Source organism: Lepisma saccharinum, chromosome 16 (genome assembly GCF_977018435.1).
Source record: "Lepisma saccharinum chromosome 16, izLepSacc3.1, whole genome shotgun sequence".
Lineage (NCBI taxonomy): Eukaryota > Metazoa > Arthropoda > Insecta > Zygentoma > Lepismatidae > Lepisma > Lepisma saccharinum.
The window spans coordinates 4,641,643-4,659,462 of record NC_139244.1 but is presented as its reverse complement, the minus strand read 5'-3'; the positions used below and the strand labels follow the sequence as shown (position 1 = coordinate 4,659,462).

Here is a 17,820-nt window from a genome sequence, read left to right as displayed (position 1 = left end):
TCGACGTCAATCATGACGTAATCTGACGTCAGAGGAGGTGTTAGGTTAGGCCTGTTAGATTTGGTTCTACACTGCAAAATCTCTTAGTATAAATAATAAAACTAAACCTAGCTAGCCTAACAACGTGACGTCAGAACGCAAGGTTGCTAAAGTGTTGTGCGATAAGTGAGACCCCTCGAAGAATGCCTGAAGTGAATACTGCTTGAAGGCGCTTGTTCAGGTCTCCTGAATCTGTTGAGTTGAAATGAAGAAATACATGGAAGAAAAAATCACGTGTCAACATAAACCACATTACGACTCAGTTTACTACTTTCACACAAACAAAGCTGCTCTGCAATAATTTCATGAAATTTTGCATCGACCATAACACAACCTTGTGTACTTAATTCCTACCTCAACAACTACGTGAAATTCTTTGGAACGCGTCGGTTGTGTGTACAAAACCACCAGAAATCTTTAACGATCATATTTTATACAAAACCCAAAATTTTAATAATATTGTTTGCGCGGAATGCTTGTAGCAAGTTTTAATTTCACAATTTTCAAGATGGGAAATACATTGTCAGGATTTGAACCAGTGACACTTAATGTATCACGGAAAATTGATATCTCGACAGATATCTTTCACAAAACATTACAAAATGACACAAACACGCTACAAGATAAAAACACGTTGCACTTTACGTAATGAAAAAGTTTTACAGGTCACAAATACGATGCCACGATTATCAACACATAGCACTACAGGTGGAAAAAAACCCACTCTTTGCAGGATTTGAACCCGTGACACTTAATGTACCTCGCCAGGATTTCAACACGCGATCTTTCACAAAACATTACAAAATGACACAAACACGCTACTTCGCACAAGAAAAAAGTTTTGCAGGTCACACACATGATGTCAGTCAGTCAGTATTGTTTATACCGTCAGTTAGTCTTTCTGTGCATAAGGTGGACTTAAAATAACAAATTATACTTTGAATTTGAATTTAAAATTTTGGGTGCGTCAGCACTAAGGCTATTTTGCACCCGTCACATTATACGGGGTCCAGCCCCTTATCGTTACACAAACAACTCTAACGTTGCAGAAATAAAATCATAAAATATTAAAATCTTCTGACTTTCGTTAAAAGCTGAGGCTATAAAGGAGCACTCAGCACAAATAAGGACAAAACGCAGGACAACACAAACAAAATTATAATGGCCATGGGGCCAGTCGCCAGAGCCTCGTTAGTCTGCAGTTCAGGGTGTACTACGTGGAAGTGAGGTTGACTATTGGGTGCCCTACGTGGAAGGAGCACCCCTTACACCCCAACAAATTATACTGTCAGCATTTGAATCTGTTACAGTAAATGTAACAAATAAAAGATAAAAAAATATCTGGACAGGATTTGAATTTGCGACATCGTTCTCAAAACATTATAAAGTACCACAAACGCGCTCCCAGGATTTGAACACGTTTCACTTTACGTAGAAAAAAAAACATATTCTTGGCAGGATTTGAACCCGTGACACTTAAAATGACAGAAAGGATAAAGAAATGATTTTAACACGCAATATCTCTTAAAATAAAAAAAAATATAAAAAAACGAGAAAGAGTCTAACTGGAATGCAACAAGTGTCAACTTACGTAAAAATGAAAACAACAATCCAGATGTAATGACATTTCGAAGTGCTGTAAAAATAAAACAGTTTGAGACTGAATGAAAAAAATTAAGGGGGTTTCTCAACAATAAGGGAGGCGTGTATACCAGCAAAATCATTGTTTATGCAGGAATGCAGTAAATTATGTATTTTGCTAGAAATTTTAAAAATTAAACATATTTTAAAAAATTGCATGGTTATAAATGTAAGCAACATCAAAAGTCGAACACACAAATAAATAAAGGAGGAAACGATAACGGAAGGAAGCGCCCCTGAAACAGCGGTGAAAAAATTAAAAGTTATAACCTCCAATTATTATTTATTTTAAAGCACATTAAAACACATAAAGATTAAAAATGCAAAATCGGCGTTGGGAAGATGCAACGATCCATCGACCACCTAGCCCGGGAAATACCTCGCAAGGATTTCAACACGTGATCTTTCTCAAAACATTACAAACAAGTTGCCAAGATTTTAACACGTTGCACTTTACGCGAGGAAAACGTTTTACAGGTCACAAACAAACACGATGCCACGATTTCAACACGCGCCACTTTATGTGGAAAAAAAAATGTTTCACTCTTGGAAGGATTTGAACCCATGACACAAGTCTGTGCCGTGACACTTAATGTAACGGAACAAAAAGGACAGAAAAAAATACCTTGACAGGATTTCAATACGCTAACTTTCACAACACATTACAAACTGCCACAAACAAGCTACCAAGATTTAAACACGTTGCACTTTACGCAAGGAAAAAAATACAGGCCACAAACAAACACTATGCCACAATTTCAACGTGCCACTTTGTGTGAAAAAAAAAGTTTCACTCTTGGCAGGATTTGAACCCATGACACTTTATGTAACGGAGGAAGAGGAGAGAAAAAGGTCGGTATTGCTGCTACAACCATTTTCGTCTTCTTCTTCTAAGAGAACCAAACCCTACTGCCTAACCTAACCACCACACATTATTTACTACCTTAAAAAGCTACAAGCCAATGGAATACTTGAAACAGTTGTATCAACAATAACTACCACAGAAAAAATACCTCGGCAGGATTTCAACACGCGATCTTTTACAAAATATTACAACATGCCACGAAGAAACACGATGTCACAATTTCAACACGCGCCACTTTATGTGGGAAGAAAAAAAAATCACTCTTGGCAGGATTTTATTATTAATTATTATTAACATATTACTATCATATATTATATTATTATTACTATTCTGAGACACTTGGTTCGGACCCCTCCCCCTCGAAATATATTTCTAGATACGTGATTTCAAGCTTCATAGTTGTGTCAACAGTTTCTGTAATTTTCTCTGTTGTTCAATTTTAAACTCATTCGTATGGCTGTATGTACAATTCACATTGCAAAATACCAGAATTTTTTTTTTTTTTTTATTTTTTTTAAAGGGCGCTCTCTAAAATAACATTGAAACAAGCGACTCTGTGTTTGGAAAGGTCTTGCCGCGAGAAATTGACAGAATGCAATGGATGGGCGAAGCCAAGAAAACGTAATCGGGAAAGGAGTGACCTTGATTTTCCAACTGCAAGTGTGCAACTATTTGACTCCAGCTTTTGGCAATCGCAGCGTCTCGCCAAAGGCAAGGAAGCATTTCCCTCTCGTTTTCTTTGTAAATGGATGTCACCGCTTTAATGTAACGGAACAAAAAGGATAGGAAAAATACCTCGCCAGGATTTCAACAAGCGATATTTTACAAAATATTACAACATGCCACAAACAAGCTACCAAGATTTAAACACGTTGCACTTTACATAAGGAAAAAGTTTTACAGGTCACAAACAAACACGATCATGGGCGTCCGGAAAGGGGGGGGGGCACTGGCCTCCCCTGGAAAACAAAAGGCAACCAAAAATTACATATTTCACACACATAATTTAATTTCAGCCACAATAATGTGTGTTAATTATTATTGCACGAACATGATAAATTTAAATTCAAGCAATGTTTTTTGATGGATGAACACTATTATTGGAAAAAAATATGCCCCCTCTGGAAAAAAAAAATACCTTCCTTGCACCTCCCTCGAAAAAATCCTGCGGACGTCCATGAACACGATGCCACAATTTCAACACGTGCCACTTTATGTGAAAAAAAAAAAACACTCTTGGGAGGATTTGAACCCGTGACACTTAATGTAACGGGATAAAAGGGATAGAACAAATACCTCGCCAGGATTTCAACACGTGATCTTTCACAAAATGCTAGGGGTGTGCGGGATCCCGAAAAGTCGGGATCGGGAATAAAAATTTCCAGTTCCGATCCCGAGCAGTTGGTCATTTTGAAAAGTCGATAATTCTCGACGTTTTCTGCATAGTAAATGTCTGGAACTTATCGAAAATTGTTCGTTTTTGTACCAGAAATGCGAAAACAATCACTTAAAGTGAAAATGACGTGTAGAATTCGAGATTTCCAGAGCTTCGGGAAATTTTGAACATTTCCCGTGTCGAACATCGGGATTCTGTCCCGCACACCCCTACAGGTCACAAACAAACACAATGCCACAATTTCAACTTGTGTCACTTTATGTGAAAAAAAATCACAGGATTTGAACCCGTGACAAGGAGTGGGAATAAAGCCAAGGGGGAGACCAAGATGTGGGTGGAAAGAGCAGATAGGGGAGATTGTTAGGAGAAGAGGGCAAGATTGGAACACCGTGAAAAGAGAGGAATTGTGGAAGACCAGGAAAAATGGAGAGGCTTCACTTCTATGCCGACTAGGGTGATGACTTTTTTACAACCTCATTTCCCTGTATCATAATTTGATGAGCTTTCATTAAAGATTACATAAAATCTTACTTTCAAGTTGATTAGATAAAAAAAACTCACGCACAAAATGATTTAAAAAATTTTATTTATCAGTTTTTTTTGCCCATTTTTTGAAGTCACTGTAAGCAGATATAAAATTGAACACAAGCTTTAGAGTCACATATATACAACATTATATAGGGTCATCAAACACACAAGGAAGTCAATTATTCACGATGATGTCATTGGACAGGATGAATCTCAATGGGAGGTTGTCCTTGTTGCGGCAGGAGTCGTGCAAGTCTTGCATAACTTTGATCGCACGCTCACAGCACTGGTTGCTTCGGGCAATGTTGATTCGAGATTCATCTGTTTTCCAGTGGGTTTTCAAGCATTTGAGACCTGTTTGGTAGTCATTCAGAACTGCAGATAGTTCATCAAAATCTTCAGCGCTGAACAATTGACTGCTGAACCAATGGTCAGCCCATGAGTAGGAAATGAATGAACAAATTTTACGCAGCCTGTTCCGGGTTTCAGGCATCAGAATAAACTCAAGAAGGGCTAGAATGGCACGAGAGTTCCATCGTGCATTGCTGATGTTTGGGATCTGTTGAAACTTCACGAAGGGGATCTCATTCCTGTCAGTGAAATGACGGAAGACACGAGTGAGGTGGTAGAGAAACTTCATGTCGTCTCTCCAGCTGCCTGTTTCCTTTATCTCAGTTTTACCGTTGCTGAAGGCTGATTTCAATTTATCATAATTGCTCATCAAATCCTGCACAAAGAAGTACTCGATGTTTGGTGATTTAGTCGAACCATGGAGCTCATCGTCCATGACAACACGAAGAACGCGATCCAGCACATGGTGCTGGCAACTGATGAACTTGGGTTTCGGGTCACCTTTCTCTTCGAACATTTGCTGCAGCCGAACAACAACGCCCGTCTTCTTGCCAGTATTCACGCTTGTTGTGTCAGCAACAATCATCACACTTGATCCCCACAGGTTGAACTCCTCTAACACATCCTGGAGTCCTTCTGCGATTGTTTGAGCTTTCCCATCTTTCAATTTGAGTACAGACAACTTAATTTCTTTTGCTTCATTCTTGAGGACCACGGCCTGATATTCAAAGCCATCAATGTGTTTGCCCTCAAAGTGTATGCTCCACTTCTCAAGATGAAGCGTGCTCACCAAGTGCTTCTTCATCTGAGCAGCTCTCGTGTAGATAGCCTTGTGGATTGCTGACTGACATGTTGTTGGGATTTCAATGCCCTCACCAGAAACCTGGCGGCACACCTTTGCTGCTCCATGGGACGACAGCTTTGAGCTTGTAACAAAGCATCTTGCAATGCCTGTTGGGTTATGCATCCTTGTGCTCGTTGATGCTTCATTCTCATCCTCCCAAGGACTGTCTTTGCTGTTGTCGGATGAGTCTCTGTAACTGTCGGAACAATCAGGTGACGCTGAGCTGGTAAGTGTTGACACAGTCGCTTCCATTGCCTTCTTTCGCTTGGATGGGTGGATGGTCTTTGCACTAGCATGTTTGCAACTGGAATAACCAACCTGGTCCTTGCTCTCAATTTGCAGTTTGTAGAGGTTTTCTCATCCTCTTTGCACATCCATTCGCCTTTCACCTTGGTCACGTCAAACAGTTCATTCAATGAATCAAAGTTTTGTTTCTTTCTGCATCGCACATAGTCTTTCAGAAGGTTTGCTAGTTTTGCACAAATGGCTTGATCAGATACATGCGGGAAGTTCAATGTTTTGCTCCATAGGGCTTTAAGCTCCACAGCAATTAGACTGATCCTCTCTCTCCATTCTTTGGCAGTGGATTCAAGAAATTTGAAGCGTCCAATGACGTGGCTTTTCAGCGGCATGCGACTCCGTTCACTCAAGGGTGCTTCATAAATTGCCACGTTGCCTCTTCTTGATGGCGCTTGAAACTGGACTAAGTTCTTTGTCCAGGTTTCCTTGTTCTTCTCCGTGTTAGAAGAGGTCTTCTTGAACGACATGTTGTCTTCTACGCAGCAACAGAAATAGAAAAGGCCTGAACGTAAATATTAAATACGTAACAAATTAAAGAAACTGTTATTGAGTTTCCATATATTTTATTTAAAAACAAGCAAAAAACAATTATAGAAAATAAAAAAAAGACAGACACTAATAATATATTAGATGCTCAATTATAATTAGCGAGAGAGTTCAATGTAGCTCACCAAATAATACAAGGATTTCTTTATAATATACTCTGGATAATGCAAAATTGCACATTGCGCAATAGTTATAAGGCAATAATAATGTTGACACCAAATTAATCTAATCAAAACTCAACTACCCGCTTTGAACACTTCGCTTTTATAGCAGTTTATACCACACTGCGAAACAGCTGAAGAAAATTTTAGTACTGTACAGAAGCTTCCCATGTAATTACGTCACCGTGACGTCGCAATCCGGCCAGACGGCGCACAGCGTTCTATGATTTTCTGGAATATTCCATACAATTCTCTGGTGCATAAATTATTGCACAACTCTGTTTGCTGAATTATATTATATACAAATATTGTTAATACAATTTTATGAAATGGTAAAATGACATACATAAAATTTAAAAATGGTTTGTGCGTGACCTTTTTCAATATTTCAGTGGAATATACCTCATTTTAGTCATTAATAGGCAAAAGTTCATCCATTTGTGCTACAGGAAATATTTTTTGAAAGAAAAAATGAAAAAGTCATCACCCTAATGCCGACCCAACCATAGGCAGGAAACGGCGAAGAATGATGATGAAAAACTACGGCAAGATCGAAAAATTGAGGTTCCACTACAAGTACCAGGTTATGTTCTTTTTTCTTTTTTGATATTGTACCATTTAATCCAAAGAACAATTGGTTCCACAGTTTTAAAAATTAAAAAAAAAAAGTTTTATGCGACAGGTCAAACAACATAAAGTTTATGACTATAACTTCCATCTAACTTTTAAAACTTCTTCTTAAAGGTATCTAAAATTAAATGACAAAATATAATAACTATGAAAAAAAAAAAGTTGTGCTGCATATTAATTCATCTGATGGATCGAGAAGAAAAGTCTCCTCAAGGATATAATAACAGAAATAATAATAATACATCTTGGAACAAATTGTTTTATTATCATGAAATTTTAATTATTATTGTCATTTTTCTATTACTCAAATTTCTGGCGATGCCCATGGGTACAATTATAAATGAAGCCCCCCCCAAGATAACTTTTCCAGGCTACAGCCATACTTCAACTGAGGTACTTTTCTCCAAATTGTGTCCGAATATCGGCACTAATATCCAGATGTGAATAAATAAATGTTATCTGAAGTCCTTTAAGACCAACAAAAATGTTAATAGTGAATAATTGTGTTTGGCCTTAGTATTTTGAATAAATTATTAAAACTTTAATTCAACTGCAGTTATGTCTTATTTGCAAATCCCATCAAGTGTTCATGGATTCATTTCCTTTGTAAGTGTAATAATTCAGAGGATGTCGTGAATTTTTTACACAAAAATTATTTGGGTTTATGAAGTAAAACTATAATAGTTTAGAAATTTCAGTGAAAAATATAGGCCTGACTAAGACTCGAACCTGACTGAGCTTCCCATCCCACACAGGTTTCGCCTGATTTTTCGCTTCCCCTGTTCTTACCTGTGTTGAATTATAACATATTACTTGCTTGGGCAGCGGTGGAACAGGACTCATGGAGGCCCTGGGGCAGACAACTCTAATGGGGCCCCCAGTTACTGCTATTAGAGTGGCTGGATCGACAAATACAAAAATGCGTAATTTTAGCATACAGGGTGTATGCACTTTACTCACTAACAAATTAAGAATAATGATTAATTTATTAAACTTGATTTTTTTCTGGCTCTATCATTTTCAGTTGAAAGTAAAGCCAGACCACTACATGTTCCTGACTCACAGTATTCCGTAATTAGATTTTTATACTTTTAAATTTAGAAAACGAGGTAAAGGCAAATCCATAACCAATTGAAGCAGTTTACATCATTATTACAACCCATCATGGAAGTACAGCGCCACATTTCAACCTGGTGGCGGAAAATTGAACTATTTCTTTTTTATCGCCATCCTCTTCCCCATGGTCTGCATAGAGAATTCACCAAATTTCAGAGTACTACGATGTCTCAAACAGGCTACAGAGTAACAGAGTTGGGTAACTTTAATTCTGGCCACCCAGTATGGAAGTCTATGAACTATGTTGCATCACAGGAATATGAGCAAGGTCTTTCACATCCTCCATGTCCTTTATCTTGTGTTTGAAAGAACTTATGACAATATTTGTGACTGAAAGAAAGGTTTGGAAATATTTTAGCAAATTTTTCAGGTTCTTTGCAAAGCTCAGTGTCTATAGATTTTGACAAAAAGAAGGTTGCAATGACTTGACCATGGAGGGGTTGGTGGGGGTCATAACCCCGTTTGACCTAGTAATTGTTAAAAAAAAAAGGATGTCAAACGCAGGAAAAGATGGCAAATTGAAGGCTGAATACTGAAAAAAAAAGTATTTGTGACCACGCCACTAGAAGGTTGTATCACTTTCTACGTTTCTACAACTGCTTTCATGTGTTGAAAACGATTATCCAGTTGTGAGCATATTGTGTCTATCATCGGGTAAAATATTGATATGTTTTACCAGCTCTCTTGGTTGGCAAGTCTTTGGACAGAGTCAGGCCCGTAGCCAGGCAGCCCCCCTGGCACTGAGGTCAGCCCCCTTGACATTGGGTAAAACTATTTTGTGATTTTTTTTCGCAGACAGCAGATATTATTTTCCTCACAACTTAGATGAAGGATAAATTCAGGGAGCATGAACAGCAGTTATTACATTTGTTCATCTTATTTATAAGAAGAAGTCCTAAGTAGCAGGCACGTATCCAGAGAGGGGGCTTAGGGGGCTCGAGCCCCCCCCCCCCCCCGAAAGTTTTAATTTACACTAGATAAAATGAGGTTTTTCGTTTTTCTGGTGTGAAATAAAATGTTGTGACAATAATTTAAGGAGATAAATAATTATCGAGGTAAGACGGAGAATGTTCCGCAACCCTGTTATTGATAATAGCAAGTACCCAAGATGGGGCACGGGGGACTCGACCCTCTCCCCAGGAAATTTTTCAGTTTACGTTAGATAGAATTAGGTTTTTGGCTTCTTGAATAATGTGAAAATAATGTAAGGAGAGAAATAATTATCGAGGCAAGACGGAGCATGTTTTATACCCCTGTTATGGTTAATAGCACGTATCCAAGGTGGGGATGAGGTGGCTCGAGCTCTCCCCCCTCAAGGAAATTTTTCAATTTACACTAGATAAAATTAGATTTTTGAAGTCTTGAATAATGTGAAGATAATAAATTTATAAATCTGAGAGAAATAATTATCGAGACAAGACGGAGAGTTTTCTATAACCTTATTATTGTCAATAGCACGTATCCAAGGTGGGAATCAGGAGACTCGAGCTCCCCTTCAGGAATGTTTTCTGTTTACACTAGATAAAATTAGGATTTTGGCTTCTTCAATAATGTGATGATAATTTGGGAGAAATAATTATCGAGACAAGACGGAGAATGTCCTATAACCCTGTTATTGTTAATAGCACGTATCCAAGGTGGGGTTGAGGTGGCTCGAGCCCTCCCAGGAAAATTTTTATTTTACACTAGATAAAATTAGGTTTTTGGCTTTTTAAATAATGTGACGATGATTTAAGGAGATAGACAATTATCGAGGCAAGACGGAAAATGTTCTATAACCCTATTGTTGATAATATTGAACGTAAACTTTTCTTACGCTTTCGGTGTTGTCGCAGCGCACTTGAGCACTATGTAGAGACTTGTCAGGATTTGGAAGCTGCCCAACAAAGGTAGCGCCACACATAGGGCGATTCGTTGTAATTTCTAATCTCTGGAAGGGGGGAGAGGGTACGTTCTTGAATGAGAGAAGGAGTCAACTACTGGCAATATTAACGAATCGTTTTATCTGCGGAACTTTCTAGAATATAATGAGGATATAAATACGCGGATTTAAGTTTTCGGTTGATCTGTACAAAGAATCTGTTAATGAGATTTCAAAGGTAAGTGTGACAATTTATACAGTCGATTGGTGATCAGATCAGTCAGCGTCGTCTGGTTGCTTTATAAGATATAGTGATTCGAGAATGAAGACATTGACGACAGCAGAACTTCTGGGGCCTCAGTGTAGTGCTAGTTCGGTTCGAGGGCCGACGATATCAAGCCCCCCCCCTCTCTCTCGCTCCAAAGTGAATATTTCAGCAGTACCGGGTATTGGAGTGGTTTATTAAAACAGAAATAAGCTGCATGGATCAACTGAAAATCAAAGTTTTGAGTGATGATTTAGTTTTGCCAGAACTAAATTTCGTATATGCAGTCAGAGAATTTCATGGTATAAAAAAAATACTTTTGTTTAAGCCTACTGGGTTCGAAACACATTCAAACACTTAATTACCATAAAGAGACAGCAGAAAATTTTATGAATGTCGAGAAGAGAAAGCAAGAAGATGTTGCATATGTAGACATTTTAGGCGGAAATTGCAGGCTCTACCAGGACCCAAATCAGGGCTCTAACAACTGAGCCACTTAGCCATCCTTGACTTCAACCGATTTTTCGTTAAAATGTCTACATAGTACATGTCCTGTGTATATCAAATCGTAAGGTGTTGCCTGTATAGTGAACAAACACAGAAAATATAGGAGAGAGGAGAAAACTGAGGAGCATTCCCACCGGTTGAGGAGAATTTTTTCTTTGGTCAACAAGAGCTACTACTTCGAGGTGACAATGACAGTAGCCTAATAAGGGAGATTTCACACCGTGTCGCCTGAAGAATAGGTTTGTGTGGCCTTTTGTGTTGCTACGGTGTGAAACGTTGCTGTTGATTGGCCCATTTCAATCGACATGTATCGCGTGTCCCTTCGGTCTGAAACCTTCCTAAGTCTTGAAAATCCAAGTCACAAGGATGGAAAATTAAGGCCTTGTTAAGGTTAGGTGTGAAGGCAGGCAGACGACAGCACCTTAAAGGATCATATCCAAACCTACAGGAAGAACGCATCTTACTTCAATCTCCAATACGGATAAAAACGTCTGGTGAGTTGACTTTAAGAAATGTGTCCGAGATAAAGAGAGGTGTGCCCAGGATTTTCGGAAGGGAGAGGGGTTACGCATACTATTTTTGGTGGTCAGTCCTGATTTTGCCATTTTTTTCCTGTCTTTGTTCAAGAGGAACAAAATTAACAAAACTTACGCTATGTACTGGGTCAAATGGGGTTATGGCCTCACCAACCCTCCGTTGGGCACGTCACTGGAGATAAATGAGTAAGCATTTGATCACGCTGGGAGACGAAACATTAGATGTGATGGGAACGGAAGGGTTTTCACTGTGCATTAATTGTTTCGTGATCCACCTGTATTTAAGAAGACTTCCTTTGTTACGTGCCTATATATGACAAGACAGCGGAAGCTGTGACAGGCATTTTTGAACACTTGTGAGTGCTAAGGCCTGAATCTGAACAATTTGGTGGGTTTCGGCTTTTATAAGAGCTGCAAACATGGAAGGACAAGACACGTTAGTGGTGTTCAGGCTCGAATCAGAGAGAAATATTCGAGAGCTGTCTGCGTCCAGTTTGCAGCCCACAATTTGAATCTCACGTTGTCGAGTGGATTGTCCATCCCGTGCATGTGCAACAGTTTCGTAAAAACACTAAAAGACACCATAGATGTTTTTATGCCTGGTGAGAAGAAATGGACAAACACACATACTGAGATGGTTCCGGCACACAATGTTAATGCATGGAAACAGAGGAGGCGAGTGGTAAAAAATGTTCCGATATCACGTTCTGATTAAAATGACAGCCTTACAGTGGCAACGGATTAATAAGGGATAGTTGCTCCCCATTTTTTTATTTTCTTGCCTCAACATTATGGCCTCTTAATGTTAAGCCTTGTCAACCAACACCCTCCGCAACCCCCCCCCCCCCCTGTTTTGGAATCCAATTGCCACCACTGGTCTTGAACATACAATTGTGAGGTTCTTACTATACCCCTTAAAAAATGGTGTTGAGCGCCCCCCCCCCCCCCGAAAGGAATTCCTGGATACGTGCCTGTTATAACACCATTAAGCCTTGTTTCCATGATTATGAAAAACTAAATATGCTGACCAAGGCAGTAAAGTCTTTTGTACTTGATACAGAGTCTGATGAAGACCTTGCTAGAAGGTTGAAACGTTACGTTTAGTTTATGTTTTTAATAAAATAAATTACTGCCTTGGTCAGCATATTTAGTTTTTCACGTGCCTGTTAAGTAGCGGCAAGTATTTAGGAGATTCTCTTCTCTAGACTTTAGAAAGTTCCTTCACAGGAGAGCCTCTTTATCTGTACCTTCGTTGCCCCTGTTGCAACCTCCCAGTTATACAGAAATCTGTGACTTTGATGCCATTATGCAAATTCCCTCTGCATCTGCGTAAAAGGTTAACAGCTCCCAAGTTTTGGGAACAAAGGGGAGTTTTATTGTTTCGGCCGGGGAGTGGAATGTACAGTAGACCCTATGATTGAATATTGTCCATCTTTTCTTGTGTAATATAAATATCTGTATCATCAAACGTAGTATGGAATGTGTGGTAAGGGATGATTGCAGTAGCAGCCAATTAACACTTCCAGTGATATTTTAAATAACATAGAAAAATGTAGTATTTGTGTGATATTTCTAAACTTTATCTAACTTAATGACCCCCTCCCCCCACACACATAATTTACCTTCATTTAACGTTGTTGAACTTTTGAAAAATGGACTTCATTTACAAAGCCCCCCCCTGATAACCCATGAGCCCCCCTTGGAGATCAATTCTGGCTACGGGCCTGGACAGAGTTCGTCAAAGTGCTTCTATATATTTATTCTCGTTAGAGAATTCACTTGAAATCCTCCTACTTGGCACAAATAATTTATCATTTCAACAAGTGATTCAAATGATCACCGAAGTTCAGTCGCTTCTAAGAAAGCGTTCCGTAAGAAATTATGTTTAGGTATATCAAGAGAGTGTGCTTGTAATGACTTGGAAGTGATATTCATCTGCTCCAAGACTTTACATTGAGCAGTCAATAATGAAATGAAACTGAAAGATTCAATATTCTCCTGAAGGCCAATAGCCCCACTTCTTGTATTCTTGTTAATATTATATAAGAAATATACTTTCAATACATCAAAAAGCCTCTCTTTAATAACACACAATTTCTTATATTCCTGCCCATCGTGTTGGATTAAGTGTTTTGGGTGGGTTTGGCTTATATCTTGTTCAAAATTTTAACTCTTGCCATCGCAGAATACTGTTACTAAAAAAAATATATGTAGACATTCTGACCATGACATAATTACTGGAGACGAGTAACTGTATGAAACCACCAGCTTTGGGCCTCAGACGTCACTACAACCTGCCTGCAGCGGGCCAGGCTAACAAAAACACAAGTCAGGAAAATCACTTGCCCCTTCCTTAAGAGCTTTCGTGTGTTTCATAATGCCATTCCAAAAGTCAGTGTTGGTTGATGTGTGATGGTTGAACTTTATTCTTACACGAAATGCATGGGCCAGGAGGCTAGTTTGTTCGGTGAGAACCGTCTGCTGCCTGCAGACAAAGCATGTGCATGATGGCTTCAAACTGCACTAGTTCAGAAAATGTATTATATTTATTTATAGATTTGGTGTGTTAAGTCCATTTTATGCACAGTAATGCAAATCGGGACTGGACCTAGTTTAAAGTGGGATCTGAACCACAATGTGCCTCCACCAGGTATCGAACCCGGGACCCCTTGATTACAAGGCAGCCAGCGGAGAGGTCCAGAAAATGTACAACATGCACAAGATGAGTGTGCCTGAACTGTTCATACAATGTGATTAAAATAAGTAACAGTGTCTGCTGGATGCCATGTGGAAAATTTCCACAAACAAGATGTTGCACTTGCGCTTTTGTCTAGACCATCCCGTAAGTCTGTAAAATAACTGGTTTCACCAGGTTCACAAGCCCAGTTATCTTTGAAAAATTTGTTCATTACGTTAACACTTTCGGAACGCACCCATAGTATTAACCCACCTGGAGAAAAGTGGCTGGATTCCACACTTTAAACTGTAGGTCCAGTCTTGATTAGCCTTTCTGTGCATAAAGTGGACTTAAAACACCAACTCAACTCAATTCCACACTGATATTTCATATTTCCTAACCTGTCCAGGTCAGTGGCCAGTGGGATGACCTGGATAGGTTATGGGAGATAGTGACTCATTGACATCATGAATTGCAAGTAATTAACAGGAATTAAAGATGACTTACTTGATTTAATTCCCATTGTAACTTCTGCTTAACTTCACCAGCTTTCTTCTTTGTTGTTCCCTTTGTGAAACTTCCTCTTCTACAGGCTGTTACGTCATTCCACTTCCATGCTATGCTTTTCCAGGAGATCCTGTCAATGTGGAAATACAATACTTTTTTTTACTCCTTGTATTATTTTTCTCCAGGTCCCTTGTACCTGATTATAGTCAAAGAAATAATAAACTAACAACCCTGTAAACTGGTTAATGCTTTCCACAAGGTCAAATAATCCAGCATATGGGAGGAAGGGCCAACATTATATCAATTTTTTATTTTATTTTGTTCTAACTACCATCCTACATTATAACTACTTTTACATAAATTAATAAATTGCCCTTTTTGGCCTCGAAAGCCGCTCTTACAACAAAAAAAAGGTAACACTTTACTATACCTGAGACGGATTCCTTCAAATTTACAGGAGAAAGTACTTACGGAATTCATTTTCTGGAGTGTTGTTGAAGTTCCGGAATGTAGTTTTGGTCCATTTTAATGCGAATCCATGTGGTTTTATACGAAAATCTATTTCTGATGCGCTATTGCTGCTGCCGCCACGATGTTGTCCATGTATGCTAAATTGAACGAAAGGAGTGCTAATGGAACCTAACCTAACAGGCCTAACCTAACCTAGTAGGCATACCTCGTCCCCGTGATGGTTTGTGGGGCTATCGTGAATTTTTGGGCTAACGTTAATGGTTTTTGGGGCTACCCGTGGATGGTTTGTGGGAAATAAGGAACAACAGTAAGTACTCGTTAATGTAAGAAATAGACATTATTTTCGTTATAAATTCATTATTTCACCTCAAGAAATGTTCCGCAATGCAGAATAGTACGTTAGCAATGTAAAAAAGTGCGAAAGAAATCATTCCCAGGTGTCTCAGGTATAGTATAGTAGTACCAAAAAAAACTTTCCTAATCAGATTTTCTAAAATGAAAAGCAGACCATCCATGGATGAGTATGGGGGGGATTGCAGATGCAATTAAAAGAACACAGGGTAAAGTGCACTCTGTAACAGCCTTGTCAGTGATCACCGGCATTTCACCAGTATGATGCATTTGAGACTTTTGGTTGACAACTAACCTGTATGTGTAACTTTTAAATAAAATAGAACAAAATCGAATAATTTAGAATGTTGGAAGATAGACATTGATGTGGATGTAACAATTTGTAAGTTACATATTAATTATTTTTTTTAGTGTTTAATGTGATTGTGATTAACATTGATAAAGCTTAATACTGTGTACAAGTATGTTGGTTTTCCAAATAGAGGAAGGTAAAAATTTAATTATGTCCTGCACACATAGACGTTAGTGTAATCTAAGTGGTTGTGGCTCCTTGCCTTATACAAAATGATGAGAAGTCCGATCAAGGGAAGTTAGCAAACGTAGGACAATTTACACTCAAGTCAGTAGTCAGTAGGTGTGTGTCAACTCCCTCCTCCATCTTTGGCAAAGGAAAAGTCATGCTGCTTACATGTCTCCTGAAATATTACAGAATTCTCTTTAATCTGTTTTCTTCTTGATTTGATTTTTGTTATCTAATGTCGCCTTCCTCTCACCCTTGGCTAATTGCATCAATGAATATGAGTCATGATATTTTTTAAATTCATGAATGGAACATGAACATCCATGCCCAGACCGAGATTCCACCTGAGGACCCCTGGCATCCTAGCGTTCAACCACTCTTCCACAGAGGTCTTTCCTTCTTATATATATTTCCCTTTTCATTCCTCCTCTTCCTTATCTTTTTAATTTTACAGATTAACCTTCCTATCTCCTTCATTCCTACTCTTTTGTGTGTGTGTGTTTCCTTACTTTCTTACCATGAAACATTAATACATTGTCGTACTTACCTATTTTGCATTGCGAAAGATTCTTCAAGGTGGTATTTTGCTTTTTCACGAAAATAAGTTCAATTTTTGACATGAAGAGTAATTATTGTTCTTCCTTGTTTCGCTTGCATAAGGTACAATATGGCGAGACAACTTGACTAGCGTGGTAGATGATCAGTGGGTATGCAGTGTTTCCAACCTTGTCAACTGAAAAATCCCCACAAACCGAAAAACCCCCACAAACCATGCACGCGTAGCCCTACAAACCATTCACTGATAGCCCCGCGAACCATGCACGGATAGCCCCCACAAACAATGCTCGGCAAGGTTAGGTTAGGCAAACATAGATTAATTATTCGATATAGCCTGAACACCTCTCACTCGTTTATTTTGTTAATTTTAGCAGTGATACTTACCTATTCTGCATTGCGGAAGATTCTTTAAGGTGAAGTTATGCCTTTTTCCATAAAATAGTGTCAACTTTTCATATTACGAGTCATTATTTGTCTTCCTTGTCCTGCTTGGGTAACAGACAATATGGCGTGCACTGGCCATGCATCATTGCACGTCGTGCTTGAGTTTTGTCGATTTTGAGTGCGTATGCAGTGTTTCAACCTTCTTAACCGAAAAATACCTACTTTCGTGTTCATTATGTCATCACAAACCATTGACGGATAGCCCCAAAAAAACATTCACAACAGCCCCAAAAACCATTCACGATAGCCCCACGAACCACAGACAGATAGTCCCAAAAAACATTCACGATAACCCCACGAACCATTGACGGATAGCCCCAAAAAACATTCATGATAGCCCCATGGACCATTTCCAGCAAGGTTAGGTTAGGTAAGCATAGTTAAAAAAAAAAAAAAATCTCATAAAAAAAAAAAGGCATGTTTGGAAACACTGGCAAGACCGCGTGACTTTTGACACTCGCACCATCTGCAGGTACATAATGGAAACAATGGCATAATGTTGTCGCTTTACAGAAAATGTAAGTTCCTTTCATAAAAAGTGATTATTTCTTGTTCTGCAGCATTCTATAGTGAAGTTTCCAGTTTCCGCAAAAGAAAATACCTCGAAGAACTTCGACAATGCTACAGAAACTGATATCAGTTAGTAGTTTCTCCTGTAAATTTGAAGAAATCCGTTTGGGCGATATCGCATATTTACCAAAACATA

At 38.7% G+C, this 17,820-nt stretch overlaps 1 protein-coding gene across 1 annotated transcript in view; it reads right to left on the bottom strand.

Annotated features, from left to right (window-relative positions):
* Positions 1–4,135: 4,135 nt before the first annotated feature.
* fusl (transmembrane protein fuseless) overlaps positions 4,136–17,820 on the bottom strand; it is a 362,638-nt gene continuing 348,953 nt past the window's right edge. Inside the window, exon 6 of the transcript XR_014443485.1 lies at positions 4,136–4,150. The gene's annotated coding sequence lies outside the window, so the exon portion shown is untranslated. The remainder of the gene's footprint in view (positions 4,151–17,820) is intronic.